At 44.4% G+C, this 20,052-nt stretch overlaps 1 protein-coding gene across 1 annotated transcript in view; it reads right to left on the bottom strand.

The window, feature by feature from the left end:
• Window positions 1-20,052, bottom strand: part of LOC133162526 (neurexin-1-like) — a 266,581-nt gene that overhangs the window by 134,147 nt on the left and 112,382 nt on the right. The gene's annotated exons all lie outside the window — the stretch shown is intronic.

The raw sequence follows: 20,052 nt of genomic DNA, 5'->3' as shown, positions 1-20,052 counted from the left end.
TTCTTTAAAGTCCCGTTGTTTCTCTAAATTGACATTTTGAGCTACGCTAGTCAAGTGTGAATTGACGGAGAAAAGAGCCACGAGAGGAGGAACGGAAAGAGATGGATGGAACGGTGGATGGGAAGGAGGGAGGGTGCGGGGCGGGGAGGGGGGTGCCTGAAACAAATAAAAAGCAAAACCCCCTTGAGGGAAGCCTTGTGGCGATGTTGGCAGTGGAAAAGCAGCCATTTACAATCATAGACGAGCTAAGTATGTTAGCGGTTAGCGGCGTGCCATTTGCCTTCGTGAGCTGATTGCACATTTGCGCCTCTTTATTAAACTAGATAAGACGAAAAGGAGACCATGGCCATTCCGAACGCCGGGGAGGTTACGTCTCCATCGGCTATTGTTTGCTAACAGCGGCGAGGAGATGTCACTTCAGCTTTAGCTAAATTTAATTAGCGCCAACAATTACCACCACCCTCTTAGGTGTCTTTATATACATTGCGCGTTGACGTGGAGACTTAACGTGATAGCTTGATGGAAGTCAGGACCCGCACGAGAGACGGAGGCTAAAGTGCCACCGAGGTCTCAATTAAGCTCACAGTAAGCCTCGGCGACATGGAGGAAACTGTCCATTTGAAATGGAGCTACGCATAATAGCCTCTTTATTATTCATTTACTGTGCGCTGTCTGATTGCGGCGCCTTTGGGACATGGCAAGTCCGTTTAAGGAGGTGGCGAGGAGATGATTGCCTGCACACAATGGCTTCATGGAACCTACGTTGGAGATACTACCATGACAACCAGAAAAAGAAAATTCAGCTCCAGAGATTCAAAGCCTAGCGACAAGCGCTTCTGCTAGCTTATTTGTCGCTAAAGCGAGTATAAATGTAAACATTGGGTCTTGATCCTTTCTTGTAAATGTCCACTCTAGATGTGACTTTGTGTAACATCTTTTTACACGACAACACGCACTGGACAGTAAGGCCAAGAAAGCAGCGCCTGTCGCAGATGAGGATCCCGCCCGCCTCGCTAAGTTTGTCAAGGGCCACTTCACTTTCAAAGAGCCAAGATAGAGCGAAGGACAAAATGGCCGCCCACGTAGCGAACCTTTGATCAGTGACCCGTGCAAATACGCAGAAGCCGGTGGAAGCTGGCGGAAGTCGGCTCGTCTGTTGTGATCCGCGGGTATTGACAATGTGGTGTCAAGGTCTTCCAAAGTTACACCGGTGAATGTGCAACACGTCTTAGCTTGATTAGAACCCAGTGCGAGACCCGCTTTTGCGAAGATGTCCGTCAATGTTTATTTAGAAAAAGCATCGAAAGCTTTTTGTGTTATCGCAAAACCCAGCCGCACATATTTCACATGACGGAGTTTTGTGGTAGTGTTGTGTTATACTGATTATTTTGGTATCGCCGATACCAACGCCGATACTTTACAATAATTAAGGAAGATGCATCAAATTGCCAATTACCGTTTTTGTGACATTTGCCTTTGTATTATTAAACTGTTAAAAGCTAGGACATAGAACAATAATTATTGGTTAATGTAAAATTCGACCTTCTCTTCACACCTTATGTCTGCATTTAGTTAATTTTGTTAACTTTATTGTTTTCCCCTCTCTCGACTTGCGCATGATCCGCTCCCCCGATTTGCTAGCATCCTTTCTTAACAGTAAATATAAATCACCGAAGGACAAAACTTACGAAAAAGTGCGAATCCTTTCAAATCCAAGTTCACCTACGATTAAGGTCATCCAAAGCTTTTGTCGGCTCCGAATAAAGTCTTCATGTGATTGATGAATCTTTTTTGACGAGGTACAGTAGAGGCAGAGGCGGAGGCTTCCGATCAGGCGCCCGACTTAATTGCTAAAACTGAAGTCAACTGACAAAGCCGTGACTAAGTGCGGTGGTGGATGTGTTTCAAGAGCCCTTGAGTACTCTTGATTGGATTCCGTTTTTTATTTTATTTTTTATTTTCCCTCCTCCACCTTTTAATGTTGCTGCAGGTTACATTATGATTCCATCTGTTGATTGACAGCATTTGAAGGTCTTTGCGAGTAGCGAGATTGGCGGATTGGCTATTTCCAATGTCGACGATTAAAAAAAAAAAAAAAAAAAATCTATTTGACTAATCTTATCTTTCGTTTTTTTTTCACAAGTTTTGGCAGATAAGTGTGATGGCGTAGGTAACATATGGAAGAATAGTGTTATGTAAAGAAAGGTGTCTTGTCAAATATGCTCAGCGGTGTTTATAAATAAAAAAAAAAGAAAATGAAACGCAACCATTTGACAAACCTTTTCAACAACAGACATTTCATTTCAGTTACACACACAGCCTAATGCGAATGTACGAGGAATCTTAATGAAGACTGATTTAAAAACAATTAATAAATACAACAATACAAAAAAAAAAAAAAAGCAGCACAGTGACAGATCTGAGGATGCAGAGGAGAAAATTAAAGCAAAAATAACACAATGAGTAGTAGCGTGGAGCCCTTTGTTTAATACTCATTGTAGAGGTTACCATTCTTTTTGGGTTGTTTGCCTGCCTGTGAAAATCATGCTCAAAATATTACACAAGCACATCTGTGCTATGGTTTGAACAATATTTTACGGATGCAAAAGGAGCCGGGAAATAAATTAATCAATTAATTCAAAACACATATATACATACATATACACATACACCGTAATTTTCGGACTATAAGTTGCGTTTTTTTTCATAGTTTGGGTGGGGGTGGGCAACTTATACTCAGGAGCGACTTATATACATATATATGTTTTTTTTCCCTTTTTGGGCATTTTATGGCTGGTGCGACTTATACTCCGGTGCGACTTATAGTCCGAAAATTACGGTATATATATACACATACATACATAAATACATACACACATATATATATATATCAAATTGTTGAATTGTACATTTTAAAACAGTTATGATTGAAATATATATATATATATATATATATATATATATATATATATATATATATATATATATATATATATATATATATATATATATATATATATATATATATATATATATATATATATATATATATATATATATATACATTTTAAAACAGTTATGCTATATATCAATCATAACTGTTTTAAAATAAAATAATAAAAATAATAAATAAAATAAAAAAATAAAAATAAAATATATATACATTTTAAAACAGTTATGTTTTGAAATGTACAATTCAACAATTTGATTTCATTTTGTAAGCGTACGTAACTCGTCGCCACATAAAATCTTCACACTGTTTTGGGTTCTGGTACGTTGAGGTTCATTGCAACACCCCCCGACACAAACATACACACGCGCACAATGCGGCGATAACCGGCTGGCGTGATCGGACAAATGAGCTGTTAGTTGCTTACTCTCGGGGGTTATTGACAAGAGAAGCAGCAGTTGTGCCGGTGCACTGTTTGTCTAATAACCAAGGCTACGTTTCAATTTCACATCTCACTGAACAGCCTGCTTAGGCTCGTGAGATTGATATGACATCAGGCTCTGCGAGAGACTCTGTGTGTGTGTGTGTTGTGCGGTTGAGGAGGGACTCACACAGTCTCACAATCAAACGGGCTGAAATTGACAATACTCTGGCTCTCCGCTATTGAATTCCAAGTTCTCACTTTCAGCTGCAAGCTAAAGTTTGAATGTAAACAAACAGCTCGTCCAATAAGACGATAAGATATTACTTTATTTTGTCCCACAAGGGGGGGAACAGCTAAAAACGGTTATAATGCAATTTAGCTACCGTAATTTTCGGACTATAAGTCGCACCAGAGTATAAGTCGCACCGGCCATAAAATGCCCAAAAAAGTGAAAAAAAAACCATATATATGTATATAAGTCGCTCCTGAGTATAAGTCAAAACTATGACTGATTTAAAAAAAATAATAAAAAATTCAAACGGACCAGCTTGATGCAGAACTCGCAGTCAATTACAAAATCATTACTCACTCCAGAATGAATGGCACATTCCGCGTTTGAATTTTACAGAAGCGGCTGCCACGACAACAATAATCGAAAGATCCCATTTTAGGTCATTGGCACTGACGGTAGTATGTCGTGATGGGAAAAAAAATCGTTGCTTGCATCTGGAGATGACACATGGCAGCTCGTAGGATGGCGGAGGAGGAGGAGGAGACAATGTCACAGTGTCAGCCATTGCCTGCAACAAAGCTGGGCTGAAGAAGAGAGCAAAGTATGCTAACCTTCCATCACCGCTCGCTTCCTCTCATCCCAACGCCGAGCCTCACAATTCCCTCAAGAGGCATTTCCATCACTTTTCGACATCCCTCAACATGAATATTTGACAAGGGAGAGTCTCCACCTCACTACACACACAATTGATCCCAAGCATCCCCCGACAAGCACAATTAAAGAGTAACAGAAATGAACATTGACTGGATTTGCTTTGAACCCCTTCCGTGTTGTGATCTGATTCAATTAGAGCTCCCTCTCGTGACTCCGTCGAAAAAAAACCGGAAAATATTATCGCCACACACAAATAAATCGATTATATATAGATTGTATATATAGATTATATATATTTATATAAATTAGAAAAAATATATATAAACACATTTATATATATATGTTATATATTTTTTATATATTTTATATATATTTATTTTACTGAGAATTTTTGATTATATATAGGTTGTATATATAGATTATATATATTCATATAAATTAAAAAAAGATATATATATAAAAACACATTTATATATATTTTATATATTTAAATACATGTTTTATATATATTTTATTTTTATTTTTTTACCGAGAACATTTTTGATTGAAAATATTTTGTTGCATCGAATTGAACCGACACTTTTCATTCTATTTGATGTTTTTTTTACGATGAATTCCAAAATGTTACTTAAATATCTGTGGCAAGCTTCACAGACAAACGATTGTGATTAATTACAGAAAATTGTGCAGTTAACTGATCAAAAATTCAAATTGTTCTCTGGAGCACACGATGATTCATCAATGTGTCAAACGGCCGCGATGTAGCACCAACTACTGGCAAGGAAGTTTTAGTTGAGATTCTTTTCTTTTTTTTATTCGTATAAAGCAGCTGTCTCACGGGGTCCCTCCACATTGAATCGAGGCCAGCATCGGTTCACTACCGATCCCTGGATGTGTTGATCATCATTGATATGTTTTTCCCAATTCCTCCACAAAAGGTGCACCTAAAGTCAGCTCCCATTTGAAGGCCATTTGCTATCTTCAGTGTCCATTCGCAGCATCCTTGGTGCTCCCCCCTTGGCATGTAATCCTCCCCTCCAAGTTTGCCGCCCGCACCTCTGCACGCCATCGCGGCGCTACCTTTTCTCGGCGGCCCACTTTCCCCCTCCTGTCACAGCTCATTCTCTCCCTCCCACAGCAGCTGCGTGAAGAACAGGCCGGCCATGCCAAGCGCCATTTGATTAGCCTCGTTCTGGCAGCCGCAGTAATTGTGGGGACAAGTCCTCTCTTTCCCCCCCTCGTCCCCGCCCCCCCCCCCCCCGCCTCCCTTCGTCAATGTATCTCTGTCTTTTCTTCATCAACGCCGCCAGATGAGATGCATCCTCATCAGGCTGTTCTGCATTTGGGTTTTTGATTCCTATCCTCCCACATATTCCAGGATCACAGTTTTTAAAACACGCTCACTCACTCACTCACTCACTCACTCACTCACTCACTCACTCACTCACTCACTCACTCACTCACTCACTCACTCACTCACTCACTCACTCACTCACTCACTCACACACACACTCACTCACACATACACTCACTCACTCACACACACACTCACTCACACACACACACACTCACTCACTCACTCACTCACTCACTCACTCACTCACACGTACACAGGTACACACACTCACACACAAACACTCACTACAGAGACACACGCAAACACACTCACAAACACACACACACTCAAACACACACACACTCAAACACACACAAACACACAAACACACACCACCTCCATTTACATACTATTAATCCGACTCACTCACTCACTCACTCACTCACTCACTCACTCACTCACTCACTCACTCACTCACTCACTCACTCACTCACTCACTCACACGTACACAGATACACACACACTCACACACAAACACTCACTACAGAGACACACGCAAACACACTCACAAACACACACACACTCAAACACACACTCAAACACACACAAACACACAAACACACACCACCTCCATTTACATACTATTAATCCGACTCACTCACTCACTCATTCACACACTCACACACTCACACACTCACACACTCACACACTCACACACTCACACACTCACACACTCACTCACACATTCACACACTCACACACTCACACACTCACACACTCACACACTCACACACTCACACACTCACACACTCACACACTCACACACTCACACACTCACACACTCACACACTCACACACTCGTACACACGTACACACGTAGACACGTACACACGTACACACACACTCACACACAGACACTCACTACAGAGACACACGCAAACACACTCACAAACACACACTCAAACACTCACACACTCAAACACACACAAACACACAAACACACACCACCTCCATTTACATACTATTAGTCCGATTCCACACCCACGTGCACGTTTTCCTATTCTGCAGGGGACTTGTGAAACAACCCGAACCAACGGTCACCCTTCGTGCCGGTTAATGACTTTCATGCCCGGGCACGCATCACTTGGAACGAGCTTGAGTGACACGTGACATCAGTGGTCATGACAGCGTGGACTGTGAAGGGGGGCAGAAGGAAGTGACCTGGGGAGACACGCTGAGCACACTTCTTTTGTCGTCATCCTTCTCTTACTAATCCACAACCTTTTGTTCGTACAAAGCAGCAACATGAAGTGACCTCTGCCTTACGGGGCCGGACTCCTCCAGCAGAAAACATTTTCTTGGGCAAATATCGGATAAATAATTCAGGCTCGGCGAGAGTAACACGTCCGGCTCAAACAACTGAAGCCGTCACAGAAAACACAACACGACCTCTTTGGCGACGGGAAAACTTCACCCCATCCATTTTTCAAAGTGGGGCAAGGCGGACATTTCTTTTGTGTCCTCTGGGACATCCAAAATAAAAATCAATGCGTCTTGTCGCCCGATGCATTAGACGCCAAATCGATGAGTAATGTCACAGTCATTTTTCCTCATCGTCCGACCAATGGGATGCGACGAAAATACCTAGCGCCACCCGAGAGGTTGGAATTGAGACGACGGAGCGAGGCATGCTGGGATTCCTCACCGAAAATCAAAACAACCTCACACTTGCTATATTATCGCCTAGAAACACAAACAGCTAGTTAAAGAATTTTACCTGCTCATTATCATAATCAATCTTTGCAACTGAATAAAAAAAAAAAATCCCAAAGCTTCTCCACATCTAAATAATATTACCAAACAAACGTCCCGTATCCCGCCGCAAAATAATTTCTAATCCGATATAGTCTGAGTTCATAATTCTCAAACGGTGTCGAGAAATTGCGCGGTCGGAAAGATATTCAATCATTATAAAAAAAAAAAAAAAAAAAAGCGGCGCCCTGCAGGAATTCCCATCGACGGCATCGTGCACACTTTGAGGCCCGCACGTGCGGCGCCGGCCCGACAGAGGGATAAACCAAATCAGCCGCACGTATAAATTGGTAAAAATGTATGAGGGCATCCCTTCAAAGTGCTACAATCATAAAGCTCAAGCCTGTAATAATCCTCCACCCCTTCAATATTTATGGGCCAACGCTCACAATCTCCCACTTCTCTTTTATTATTTGTCAGCAGAGATGATTCAGCCTCCGGAGGCCAGCTATATACACACACACACACACACACACACACACACACACACACACACGCACACACATGGCGAGATTCGGGAAGCAAAAAAAAACATGGGCACGGCTCATCATCGCTTATTACACCGGCTGCATCTCTATCGCTCGCCTGGGGTCAACAAACATCTCAGGAAGTGTGGCAGAGGTTGGACGTGACGGCAGGTAAGCAGCTCTGGCAAACATCTTGTGTTGTGCTTTCATATCATTTGCCTGAGCTAATCATAACGCGGCGGATTGCGACACGGCGGAGATGATGGGTGACGACCGGCGAAAAACTGATTTGGGTTATTTGCACGTTTTGCGGCGGTGGCAGCAGCGTATCACTTTGGTCATGATGAGAAAAGTTGTGCGTGCATTTTCGACGGAGTCCGATGTAAACCTTTGATTCTTATCAAATGTCGCTGTCAGGAATAAATGAACTGTAGACAACACAGACAGACACACAGATCAGAAGTGTCACCCTTCAGGAAGATTGAAACCCAAACCGTAGTTTGAAACGCTAGTTTGAAACTCTAACCCTAGTTTAAAACCCTACTTTGAAAACCTAACCCTAGTTTTAAACCAGACGTTGAAACCCTGACCCTAGAATGAAATCCTAATTTGAAACTCTAATCCTAGTATGAAATCCTAATTTTAAACCCTAGTTTGAAACTCTAACCCCATTTCGAGACCTTAACACTAGCTTTAACCCCTATTTTGAAACCCTAACTCTAGGATGAAGCCCTACTTTGAAACCCTAACCCAAGTTTGAAACCCTAGTTTAAAACCCTAAGCCTGGTTTGAAACCCTAGTTTGAAACCCTAACCTTAGCTTTAAACCCTACTTTGAAACCCTAGTTTGAAACCATGATAGCTAGCTAGCTAGCTAGCTAGCTAGCTAGCTAGATAGCTAGATAGCTAGATAGCTAGCTAGCTAGATAGCTAGATAGATAGATAGATAGATAGATAGATAGATAGATAGATAGATAGATAGATAGATAGATAGATAGATAGATAGATAGATAGATAGATAGATAGATAGATAGATAGATAGATAGATAGATAGATAGATAGATAGATAGATAGATAGATAGATAGAGAGAGAGAAGAAATAAAAGATAAAGATAAAAACAGATACAGAGAGACAGGTGGCTTTACAGAGTAAACATGACTGACATCATGACACCATGCATCTACGCAAAGTCTGCAATCTAAAACGACGTCTCCTAAAGTGGCTCTGAGAGGAAATGCCTTTCAGAAATGAATGCGTGGCGGGAAGGGCGAAATTGAGGACCTGATTAAAACGCAAATGGAGGGGGGAAAAATGATTTCCTATTTGGAGGGCCTGCCATAATAGACAGAGAAGGTAATGGGGGGGAGGGACGGGGGGTGCTTGCATTGTTATTTGTCTGGTTGGGGCGTTAAGCTATAGCTCCGCATTATAGGACATTCCCAGGTTCTGCTCCACTATCTCCTTTTTGCCACCACAGACGGTGAGGACAGGGACTCCTCGACCAGATTACCAAAATGAAACAATCCTAATCTCTCTTCACAGCTAATTACACCCAGAAGAAAAAATTCCAACGCAACCGCATTCATCCCGTCGGCGGAATCAGCCAAATGACCTTGAAGCTCGTCAAGGAGACGAGCCCGCCGGCCGGCCGAGGCGGACTCACTTTTCACGCCAATCAAAGCTCCTTGCTGTGAACCTTGGTGAGTTCAACATTAACCCCGAGTCAGATGGTGAGCAGAAGGGTCACGCCCACGTTTGCTGCCCTCTCCTTGTCCTGCTCACTCATCACCTCCAAAGTCCCGACCCGCTCGCGGTGTTTATTCTGAGCCGCCCGGGAAGTGGATGGAATGTCACTCGCTTGACATCCATTAGGTCCGCGTCACCCGTAAATCCTCGCTCACATGCGAATGCTTTGCCAACGGCCACATAATTACATTTCAAAGACGCAGCTCGCGTTGACCTCCAGGAGGAGCTTGCCATCGTAAATAACGGGCGCCGTAAATCTTATGCACATGTATGCGCCGGTTGGAGACCCACATGTAGATTGAATCGAATCTCGGCGCGCAAATGTTATCACGAGGTCGGGCGGGGGCAAGGCCATTCGGGGCGCTCTTCTCCACCAATCAGATTCAAGATGGCGGCAACGTAGCGCCAAAATGGCTGCTCGCCATTCCGATCGAGTTTAATGAAGCAAACTCGAGGTGAGAAATGGCCTTGGTTAAGACTATGTTGAATTATTAACAAGTCTACAGGCGAGGTAAACAGATGTGAAAAGACAATAAATGGTGAGAGATCCCACCGGGGGAGGCCAGCATGTGCTTGGCCATATTTTTGTATGAAGGCCAAGCAAACGACTCTAGCCACCATCTTAGAATTTCGTCCGATTTTGGAACTCGGAGTAAATAGTCCCGGGTCTTCACTGGCTAATCCAGACCATCGCACATAATGAGAACCAGCATGTGAGTGATCGGAGTCTAATTAGTTCCCCTTTTGGGTCCATCGAGCGAGCCCATTTGTTGGCTCATAGGTTCTCGTCTCTGTTCCTCAACATTTGTTTTACTTACTAACATACTCTCGTCGAACAATTTTGCCATTTGTGGCCACTTGATTAATAGAAATACCGTTTTTTTCCGTGTATAGTGCGCCCCCATGTATAATACGCACCCTAAAAATGGCATGCTGATGCTGGAAAAAAGCCTGTACCCATGTATAATACGCACCCAATTTTTATGAATTTTGTTTTATGAATTTATTTTTATTTTTATTTTTTTTTAAGTCCCAATGATCGTCACACACGCAGGGAGGCAATGGGTCCCATTTTTATAGTCTTTGGTATGGTCTTAACTAGGCTGGATGTAATTTTTTTTGTTGGCGTTGATTTCTCCGACTGCCCATAAACGCACCACCGCGCTCCGTGCGCGCACGGGAAAGAGGCGTGCGGACGTGAAAAAGGCGGCTTTGTATGGGAGAGAGTAATAAAATAAAAACACCCTTGGAAACCAAAACTTGGTGATTTCAAGTTTCATTTCGAGGGACATTTGTCACGTCTCGTCCCCAGTTTTGCTATGTGTCTAGGTTGCCATAGTTTCTGTTCGCATCGCCCCTCTCTTCCTGTGTCACCTCAATCGATGTAACGTGTTTTGTATTTAAGTCCTGTCTGCCCCTCGCTCACCGTCGGATCATTGCATGTGTTACGGTTTGCTTTCTGTTCCTGTCTTTGGTAATGTCACCCTGTCTTTTTGTTCCACGACTTTGTCGGTCAGTCCTGTTGTTGGTTTTGTTTCCTAAAAAAAAAAATCAAAATAAATTTAAAAAAATAATAATGTTTGTACCCATGTATAATGCGCACCCCAGATTTTAGGACAATAAATTCGTTAAATTTTGCGCACTATACACGGAAAAAAACAGTAGTCCAATTGTATTTCCAGTTTCATACAGAAATCTGTCTCCATCTGTTCATCGCATCACTTTTCAAAAAGAGGCAAATACATCCAAGAATGGAATCAAAAATGGCAGCAGCTGCTAGCGCGGGCTAATGAGTGAAAAAGGGAACGAGACCTCTAATTGAGGACATGTTGTTTACCAGAGGATGCCACAATGATTGAAAAACATTTTTTTTTTCCCGCTGTCTCTTCTGCATCAAATTAGAAGCCCAGAAGACGTCCTGTGCCACTGGTTCTCGGCCATGGACTGAAAACGGAATCGTTTGATTGAACTAGCTTAAAACAACAGAGCTCACCAAAAAGCTGTGTTTTGAATCAAATCAAACATGCTGGCTCGAGCGAACGATGTTGACAAATTCCAAAATGGAAATATTCCAAGGGAATAAAAGGCAGGTGTTTGACACGTGTGATTTCAACACTTCACAAAAGTCCAAAAATCAAAAAGTTTCGCTTTCGTTTGGTGAGCAAAACATTGGCACCTGCAGAACTGGCTGCATCACTCCCACCGACCGAATAAAACGCGAGCCGATGCCAGGCGATGGCACCAACGCCGTATCACCATGGCGACTGGCTGAGCGGTAGCTCGTATCGCAGCCAGCGGCGGCGGGAAGCCAATGGGACGGACCTCGACCGGATCACAATGGACCCCACTGGGTCGTCCATTGAAGTTACGGAAGCTCAGCGCATTATAAAGCAAATTCCAAAACAACATCAAAGTTGAGATCCAACACGGAGACATTAGAATTTCAAAAACAGGAGCAAGTATTGATTTATCACCACCGAGGCTGCCACCAGAACCAGATTGGTACCATCGTTTATGTATACAGCATTCAAACATGATTGCACATTCCTAATTGCCGCCCCGCTGATCGCCATGGCAACAAAGGCTCCGAGCGTCACGTCAGAGTTGCCGTTCCGTTGTACAATCAATCTTTCCTCCCTCTTCGCTCTAATTTCCCTCATTAACTCTGAATCAGATATTGAAAAAAGTAAGTAATGCCCTCATTCATTTTTAATAACATTCATCTGAGATTGTCGTTACTCAAACCCCCCCTGCTTCGCTTTTTTTTTTTTTTTTTAATTCTTCTTTCCAAAACCTGCCACTGGGAAGGAGTTTGGAATCGAAGGCCGCCGCGTTGACGTTTTCAAACGAGCGGCTGCGTGAAAGTGTGACGGCGAACAAAACCATCCGCCATTCCGACATTCGACCTCGAAGGCGCGGCGGCTACGAAGGTTGCGGATCGTATATCGCCACATTAATCACAGAAGAGCTCAAGACAGCCTTGACTCATCTACCAGCTACAATAGGCCAAGTATGCCGCCATTTTCCCCAAGCTGGCGCACATACGAAAGCACTTGACGTTCGTCCTTGCTTACTTGACCTCTGCTTGACGTTAGCGAAAACGCCCCCCGCGTGAGGCCGTTCGGCCGACGTACAGTGTCGAGTCGATTAAAAGCGCGGCCGGAGTTCTCGCCGTCTTATCAGGCTCCCCGCAGCCTTCGTCCTCGCTAACGGTCAATAGTTGGAATCCATAAGTGAGCGTCTGACGCAGGCTGAGGTGTCAAGTCGTCCCGGTAGCGCTGGTTAGCAAGCGCTGGATGTTAAGTGTTTGGTGTAAGGGGTGTAGTCGTGATTCCAAGCAGCTGGCCGGCGCCACGCTGTGTTTCTCGGGAGGCGGCCCACTGAGCACGCCCGCCGCATGCGAGCGGCGTGTTGCAATACGTTTGTGCAAAGCACTCTCGGCTGCCCGGGTGATGGATACGCCTCTTTGTGGCACAGGTTAGAAGGCATCCTTGATGGGAGAGGCCAGCCGTTCATCACTCGCCGGCTCGCGCCACCTCCCAAAGCCGCCCCCCTGCCCCCACACAACTATCCATTCTCGCCATCTCATGACAAATTGCTTACACGAGAAATGTGTTCTTGGACTTTTGTGCCATTTTTCCTCCTTCTCCCCCCCCCAAGCCTTTCTTCGTCTTTTCACCTAATTGCTTCTTTTTCTTTCTCAGCCTTCGAGCTGACCATCTCTCATTGGAAGCGCGCTGGTTAACAATTTGCCAATGTTTTTCCATTTCCTTTCAATCTACGGCCATCTTTGCTGAAGTAAGCCCAACGCTAACCGTGTCACGAGCTACGCTAAGGTCGAAACTCAATGACAAATCACAACGCTGGCACCGCGGGGACGGTCATTGCGACGACGGCCCCCTCGGGGAACAAGACGACGACTTTGAAAATGTCCTGGAATACCATCGGTAGTAAAAATGAAGACGCTATCTCCTGCCTCCAAAATATGCTAATGCTAACGGTTAAGCATGGACCGTTGGCATTAGCATGTCCACAAGTGAGCCATTTGGGCAGTGCTGATTTAATCTTTGAAACTACCGGGACCATCAACTAGAGGTTCTCAGAACTGGCGGCTGGGACTTTGCCCGACAGCGTATGAAAACGGAATTTTCCACGCTTAACTACTTGACTTTAGCCGCGCCAGGCACGTGCAAACGCATTTCGGCAGCCTCATAAAGAAAGTAGGTGTTGATTATGTACACACACGTCCCCCTTATGAGTGGCTGCAAAATCATTTCTTCTTTGTTTACCCACAGCTGACAACGAATATACCCGGGGATTTATGCGCTTCCGTGCTTCGTCGCTCGGCGAGTAAGTGCTCCCTCCGCCGCAACTCATCCACTTATCTAGCTGACGAGATGTTAAGTGAAATACAAGCCGGCACCTCGCTGTCGCCGCCCATGCTCGCTATCCGCCGAGCAAAAGGAGCCAAATTAGCCTCCCTCGCAGGCAAAGCTAACGACGTCCGGGACGGGAAGCCGGTACCGCCGTCAATAAGCTCGTTAATGGGGCCAGCTTGATAAACGGAGTCATTCATCATCAATTTCCCCGGTAAGGCACGACGGGAACGAATTCTCTCCTCGTCAGGCTTAGGGAGGAGGCCGCCCCGTCCTTGATGATTAATTTGAATATACACAACGACGTCAACATTAATACTGATTGCTGATTAAGTTCCGATCCATTACGCTCGCTCAACCAAGACGCCGTGGCACCCCGGCCCACCCTTCCTCTTAATCCATTTATTCCTCTCCATTTTCCTTTTGTCTCATTTCTCCAGGCGCTTCTGAGATTGGTGTGCAGCCACCCGAGGGACTTGCTGACAGGCTTCCCTGGCGCCCGAGGTTAAAAAGTCACACACAAACAACAGTTAGCGCTATCATTTTCCTTGCCAATCATCTCCAAAGCAGACCTCCGTGTCATGTTCTGCGGGTTTATTGTCTGGTAACTATTTCAGGATCAGCGCTTAAACATTCTAGATGCGGAGTAAAGGTCACGAAATAATGGAACCTTTTCCCAACAGAGGAAACCGATAGACGGACCAATTAAATGGCATCCCTTATATCATCCTTGCTTGATCTTAATATCTTCAACTTTCCTTCGGGAGGATTTTGAATAGTAAGCATGTCGAGCGCATCGCTCACAACTCCCGTTCACGCGAGTGTGAGGGGTCATTTAAATCGAGCCGGCGAGAAGCATCGTCTGAGGTCCCTGTTTATCACGCTGTCACGCCGCAGCCATCACGAGGACCAAAACATGATCTCTTTGCGGCGCCGACGCTTCCAAAAGGGTTCTTCATCTCCGAGGTTAGCCCTCGCCGTGACAGCTCGGCTTTTTCCCGTGCATACAAATGGCCGCCCCGCTCTGCTCCCGTCCCATCAGGTAGACTCGCGGCAGCGCTCTCGCAGCTGGCTTGGCGGCTGCTGCTGACAAGTGGATAAAGAGCTTCGCGCGGGTCAAAGGATTCAGGATGGCGGATCTCGAGAGCGACATATCAAGCAGTGCGAGCGGAACATTTTTCCACTGTTGCTATGGCGATGATGGAGTCAACGATGAGCCGGACAGGTCAAAAAAGCCGTCGTAGGGAATGACTGACAACCTGCATGAGTTCATATGAAGAAGATGTGTTGGAGAAAAAGCCATCTGCTTCTTATCTGCTTGTGAAATTGCCCCTCAACTCAAATGGAGTCCAAAAAGTGTCAAGCTTTGACGTTAACGAGGCAGGTGGGATACGAGTTTACAGATTTGCCGGGAACTTGGAGAGCGCTACTGATCCCAGAGCCAGATCGCAAACTTAACATAGCCAGAATAACACACCTCCTGTCTGACGTTATGAATCTCCAACGTCTCGGTTTTGTGCACGCTCCTCGTGAAAAAAGATGCTCTTCAAGGTTCTATTCAACAGTTAATGGAAGGCAAAACCGTTAATGCTAAAGCTACTCCAGCAGTAATTACGCCGCATTGTGAGCCCTCTTCATTCAACCGAGCCGCTACGAGGGTTTCGTCTTCGCACTTCGGCGCAGGCTTTGAAGGAACATTTACGACCCGGACCGAGGTTTTTCATATGTCACTTGTCGCCTTAGATCGATAAGACGGAGACGTGATCGCCGCATTGCCGGCGTTTTCCACGTCCGTACCGCCGGCTAATTGAAGGCGGTGATAAATCTCTTTTCGCTCCAACTTTAATTAAGTTGCCTCTTTTAATCACTTCTGTAGACGACAGCAGCGCCTTTCTTTCTACTCCCAATTACTCAAAAAAAAAAAAATCCTGTGATGGTCTAAGATGGAATCCAAAGGGGATTCAGTCTTAGGGGAGAGTCACTGATGGTTTTGGAAACAGAAAAAAGTGCCTTTTGTTTGTTGCTGCCACCTGCGGATGAGAAAGCCAGCCGAAACTATTCTTCAAATCGCTCTCGCCTCAACGTGTTCTCGACGTCAAGCGTGCCCGCCGGGAGGCCTCATTAGTCCGGGAAACCTCGCGCCACGCATGGACGCACCGACGCCCGCGTAAAAGGCGTCACGCGTCCGCCGCTCTGACTGCGCCGCGTCCTAAACATTCGTTTACGGTTGACACAAGTTGAGTCAGGTGAGCTGAGAAAAGACACCAACAGATTGGTGGCGCCAAAGAGACAAAGCGGTGAGCACGCCGGGGAATGGCGGCAAGCCAAAGGAGCAGCTGCTTACGTGCCAAGCGGGGGCAGCATACCTGATGGGAAGCCGTTTGTTGCGAGTGTAGTCATGCTGACCTCGTTCTCATCATGACAAAAAAGAGCCAACAATCATCCACCACTCAACGGAACGGCCATTGTGTTCCCGCCGCCATGGTCACACCGAGGCAGTACGAAACCGGAACAATATAATATAGACGGCGCCTCTCAGCTGCTAGCAGAGGATAAATAAATGTGCTGCTGCGCTTCGATATGTGCTTCCAATCACCAATCAGAATTAGCATTGAGCTAGCAGGCTAAAGATGAAGAGCAGTTAGTTTTTGTTTGCTCAAAGATCTCTTATTAGCATTTGCATTAAGCTAGCAGGCTAAAGATAAAGTGCCGTACATTTTTGTTTGCTCAAAGCTCTGTTATTAGCATTAAGCTAGCAGGCTAAAGATAAAGAGCAATACGTTTTTGTTTGCTCAAACCTCTGTTATCAGCATTGAGCTAGCAGGCTAAAGATGAAGAGCAGTTAGTTTTCGTTTTCTCAAAGATCTGTTATTAGCATTTGCATTAAGCTAGCAGGCTTAAGATAAAGAGCAGTACATTTTTGTTTGCTCAAAGCTCTGTTATTAGCATTAAGCTAGCAGGCTAAAGATAAAGAGCAATACGTTTTTGTTTGCTCAAACCTCTGTTATCAGCATTGAGCTAGCAGGCTAACAAAGAGCAGTACGTCTTTGTTTGCTCAAAGCTCTGTTATTAAACACCAGGGGATACAAAAAAGTAATTTCCATCTGATTTGAACATGAAATGGCTGACAATTGGCATTTACCCGAAAAGAAAACTGCACCCCGCCGCCGCCCCTGCCGTCAGCAAACAAACACGCCCCGCCGACACATAGCAGCTCACACGGAGGCTTGTTTGCAGCATCACTTGTCGTGAATAGACTATCGCAAAGCAAATCACGGCGTTATTGTTGACTTGAAAATGACAATCAGCGCTGCATTGTCGGAGACCTCGTTGAGAATGGCGAAACAATAGCAGAAAGCCTTTTCCCTGAGCCACTGCTGACATAGTACAATACATTGTTTGGCATATTATACGTACTCGGGCATTTCTCCAATCGTATTTTTGAAGAAGACAAATTGTTACCAAGGGAAAGACAAGTCGTACCAGTTCACCAAACAATCAAATGTGATTCATTTTTCTTGCCAAGATGGCTCATCATCGTGACTCGAGCCGACACATTGAAGCTATTAAAATGAAGCACAAAAAACATCAATACCAAATTCTGATATGTAATGCACCAAAGTTGGCAGGCGTATGTTACTTGTCACTCATCAAAATGTGTACATACATACATGAAAAATAAATAAAATACATTCATACACACTTAGACATACACACACACACATATACATATAATAATATTACCGTTTTTTTCCATGGATAATGTGCCCCATGTATAATACGCACCCTAAAAATGGCATGTTGATGCTGGAAAAAAGCCTGTCCCCATGTATAATACGCACCCAAATTTTGACTTCTACTTAAGTCCGTAAACATAAAATTATTTCAGAAAAAAGATCACCTTTGGGAACAACCGGATGTTATTCTGCCGGTCAGTATCACTGCGCATGCGCTAGCAAACTCAATAGCGAAGAAAGCGCATCTGTAATGGCGGCCTCCGTTTGATATCCGGATAAAAAAAAAAAAAAATTGTTACCATGTATAATGCGCACCCCAGATTTTAGGACAATAAATTAGTTAAATTTTGCGCATTATACATGGAAATAAACTGTAATAATATATGCACGGACGGACGGACGCACACACACGTGCACACGCACATTATTATATATATACATATATATATATATGTATATATACATACACACACGCACACACACGCACACACACACACAGAAACACTAATACATACATACACACACACACATACATACACGTAGTACATATATTAGCCCTCCCCTGGCCATATAGCGCTTTCACTCAGCCCTGCTCTTCAAGGCTTCTCATGTCTGTTAAGTCGGCCTAATCGTACAACATCGACTCTGTATTGCGTCTCCTTACGAGTGGCGGGCATGGCAATCATCACACCCACTCTTCCTCCTTCAAGCGCCCGCTAACCTCAAATCCACATTAAGTCAAGCTCCTGAGTGTGAGCTCAAGACGGCTGCAAACTAAAAGCGCAATCATCAACGGGGTGTTACGTTAATGCCCAAAAGTGTGCTTCACGACCAGCTCCCGTGCATCCCTGCAGGTGTCCCTAATAAATAGGCCAGTCTATACTGTATTTACACACAAGACTAATTTTACACACTTGAGCAACACACAAACAACGTGCAGCGTGCATTTTGAGTCCCAGCACACGTGCGTGCAGATAAAGATAAGAATGCAATTCCCAAAAAAAGGGGGGGGGGGGAATATGGATTATGTCTCAGGAGGAAATCTGCATCCTACACACTGCAAAATGAAGCAACTTCCTGTCGCTGGGCAGGAATCACACATGAGGATTTGAACAATTTTCTGCCAATGACACTATCGCAAGCTATTTCCGGACACACGTTTTAATTAAATGTCGTGTTTGAATCGTGAAAAAAAAATGTAAGCGAACGCTTTCGTCACTCCGTGAATAAGTCTACACCCCCCCCCCCCTTGCTCAAATACTGTTTTTTGTGGCTTCAAGACCAAGATAAATCATTTGTAAATATTTTCCACCTAGTATAAATACTGCAGTGACTTTTGTGACATCACGAGTACACTAGTGGCAGTTAAAAGCGGCAAATCCTCCCCCGGAGAAAACGACGAGAAATTGTCTCCTCCCTCTTCACAAGTGACGGCGTGTCACAGTCTGCCACGCGATCTCATCTTCCACGGCGGAGCCTCTCGAGCTCCGGCGGCACGACGTCGGCAAATCAACAAGGGTGAGAGACACAATGAGGCTGAGATGAAGTTGAGGGTGTTACGTAACATTCGTCGGCGTCGTTAATTAGTGACATGACTGAACTCTTGCGAAAATAACACCATTAAACTTTGAACATGTTTTCCTTCCAAAGCATCAAGTTGACATTGCAGTGGAGATTTTTTTTTTTTTGACACTTTCCGTAATTTGTTGGGTTGACTGTCACTTTGCTCCTTCGCAGTATATGTGGAGCTGCACTTTATCGGTGACATTACGATGTCATCTGTCCTTTGGAACATATTGCACTTAATTGCTTGATGATCTCACAGTCGGCCATTTTTTTTTTTAACAAGCGCATATGTCAAGCACTTTAGCTCAGAGTAAAAAAAAAAAACAGTGTCCACCTGTTGTTGACAAATAAGTGACAATAACGTTTTTGTTTGCATCATAAATCTACAATCGTCATTACGCATGGGCCATAGAATCTAGTTAATGACTCACAATATGAGTGACGTGTCGTTAGCGCGAACTGTGTTCTACGAGGACCTGAAGACGAGAATCCCGATCTAACCGTGAGTGACCCTGACCTTGTGTCCTCCATGTTTGCGCTGATAACACTCGGGGTCCACCGGGCCTCATTAATCACCTCCCTGTGTACCAACTCGACATCTACACGGCAAGAACATGGGCGCGTAAAAAGAGATTTTCTCTAGTCCCGTGTGGAATCTTCTCATGGGAACACTGAAGCGGCGAATTTAATCAAAAACTCGAATATTTTTGGCTGTATGTAAGTTGAAGAGAAAGAATTTTAAAACTAAATAC

This window comes from Syngnathus typhle, linkage group LG1 (genome assembly GCF_033458585.1).
Source record: "Syngnathus typhle isolate RoL2023-S1 ecotype Sweden linkage group LG1, RoL_Styp_1.0, whole genome shotgun sequence".
Lineage (NCBI taxonomy): Eukaryota > Metazoa > Chordata > Actinopteri > Syngnathiformes > Syngnathidae > Syngnathus > Syngnathus typhle.
Note: the sequence above shows the minus strand (reverse complement) of the source record. Positions and strands in the feature narration are given on the sequence as shown.